Source organism: Monopterus albus, unplaced genomic scaffold (genome assembly GCF_001952655.1).
Source record: "Monopterus albus unplaced genomic scaffold, M_albus_1.0 scaffold479.1, whole genome shotgun sequence".
NCBI lineage: Eukaryota > Metazoa > Chordata > Actinopteri > Synbranchiformes > Synbranchidae > Monopterus > Monopterus albus.
Window position 1 is genome coordinate 99,615 of NW_018128359.1, and position 2,557 is coordinate 102,171.

The window sequence follows — 2,557 nt, forward strand, 5'->3', positions numbered from 1 at the left end:
TAGTCTCTCGCCCCATGTGGAGTCTGTTTGGGGACTGCTGTTTCAGAACTGTTGAGTGTCAGGAGGAGGGGATCAGGAACCTGGTGGCCGAATGTCTGGGGAAACTGATGCTAGTCAACCTGGCACAGCTGTTACCCAGACTTAAACAGCAACTCATAGCTGGTATGATGTGTGGTTGGGTCTGATTTTCACTGCTGTAACAGCTGCACTATCAAGGAATTTTGTCTCAACTTTTTAATCGACACCACTTTGATGCAGTTTTATAAAGAAGAAGCATTAACTATTATTAACTTCTTTTTTTTTCAAAACATAGATTGTTATTATGTTATTATTATTAGATTATGTTATTATTTGATGTATTTTTTATTTGAACCTTTTTATGCTATAGTTTCATTACTGGTTTAACAGATAACAGTGGTGAAAAGTCAGTTAGGTACAGAAATTCTACAGCAGCATACGACTAGAATTACAATAATCATCAGCTTAATTTACTGTGAAAGTAATGCAACTGTTAGTCAGTAATTTATTGTGAATTTACAGTCAGATATTTCACAGTGCACCATTAAAGTCATAATATTGACGGGAGGAGATCTAGGAGGTTAAATGACTGTGTAAATATGAACAGGGTGAAGCAACTGCAAACAAAGAGCTTCACAGACCTAACATTTCTGCGACTGTCACTATTTTTGGTCATGACTAGAACTTTAACACCAGTGCTGGTGCTCAAATAAATTAGTAGTTTCATATTTACATGTATAAATGAAAATGAGAGATGAGCAGAAATTTAATTTGTATTTTATTTTTGACATTTTCAACAGTTATTTATCAGTCAGTTAATTTACAGGGAGGATTTATTCCCTGTTCAGACACTTTGAAGTAGGAGAAAACCGGAGAACCCGGAGTAAAAACCCACACAAAAAGCGACACACACTGCTCCTTATTTCATCACACGTGATGTGCTCTGATGGACTAACTGACAGTCTGGTGTGTCCCTCTATTTTTGTGATGCTCTGTGATCTTAAGTCATCAACATAATCATTCAGTACACCACAGAGCTCCTCTGTGATTGCCGGGGCCTCACCACTGTGAACAACCAAGCAACCGGGCAAACCTTCATGTGCTGGTTTTCCAAACAGCGAGGTCACTCGAGCCATTTGAGACTGTAGTGCGCTGGTGTCATTGACTTGGCTAAAAAACATTTTCTGTAGCTGTGCCATGATTTCATAAAATGATGCTTTGGCATACATCTGGACAAAGTTCATCTTACTTATTCTGTGCTCCTCATTGAGGGAACATGTGATGGTGAATTTCTGAACAACAGCATCTATCTCCTTCATACTGTCCATTTTAACTGATACCTCAGCAGTGTCATCTGAGAGTATGTGAATTTTGAGGAAGCGCTCAAGTTCGAGCTGATCTGCTGTGTCCTCATATTGATCTGATAACATTTCCTGGTCTCCAAAGTCCAAACGGCGGTTTGGGAGATCATGTAAATCTCCTGATTACAAATTAAGCTCACATGAAGGCCCCAAAACATGCCTGACTTTCAAAATAAAAGCCCAGGATAGTAACTGAATCTCACATAAAGTCCTGGAAACAAGCCAGATATACAAAATAAAAGCCCAGAAGTTAAGTTTACATGAAGGCCTTTCTACAAATGTAAGCTATTTTATTTCTACTTCTCATTTTGGCACGATACCTTCAGCTGTTTCAGAGATGCTTTTAAGCTCTCAGATTTTTTAGAGAATAAATTCCCAATTTCAGCTTTTTGATTTCATCTTACATAATTATTCAACTTTTTCTTTTCATCTTTCATAAATAGTCAACATTTTTTCAACTTCCACAATTACAATCCAGCATTGCATCTCATCCTTTAGCTATTTCAACAAAGAACTTCAGCCATTTCTTCTCATCCTTCAGCTGATTTCAACAGTTGATTTCAGGCATTTCAACATTTTCAGGGCGATACCTTCAGCTGTTTCAGAGATGCTTTTAAGCTCTCAGATTTTTTAGAGAATAAATTCCCAATTTCAGCTTTTTGATTTCATCTTACATAATTATTCAACTTTTTCTTTTCATCTTTCATAAATAGTCAACATTTTTTCAACTTCCACAATTACAATCCAGCATTGCATCTCATCCTTTAGCTATTTCAACAAAGAACTTCAGCCATTTCTTCTCATCCTTCAGCTGATTTCAACAGTTGATTTCAGGCATTTCAACATTTTCAGGGCAATCCTACAGCATTTGTTTAGTTTTAAATGTAATACTGTCCTTAGTGTTTGGTCTAAAGCTACATACCACTGTGAATCCTGCATAAATAAAAAGAGAAAACTGTCATAAAAAGAGCTCAAATGGAGTCAGAGAGATCCATTCATTTTATCGGACTTACAAACACAAACATCAAACAACGATTTTTCATTTAAATTCTCATTATTGGTAAATTTGGGTTCAGTTTTCATAGTTGGACTTGAGACTCTCTCTCTCTCCTGACCCTCTCTTTCACCCTCTCTGTTGCTCCTTTTCACCTTTCTCTTTCTTTGTAAATTGCAGAGAT

The 2,557-nt window shown here is 36.8% G+C and overlaps 1 protein-coding gene across 1 annotated transcript in view; it reads right to left on the reverse strand.

Moving 5' to 3' along the window:
* Window positions 1–2,557, reverse strand: part of angpt4 (angiopoietin 4) — a 48,787-nt gene that overhangs the window by 6,660 nt on the left and 39,570 nt on the right.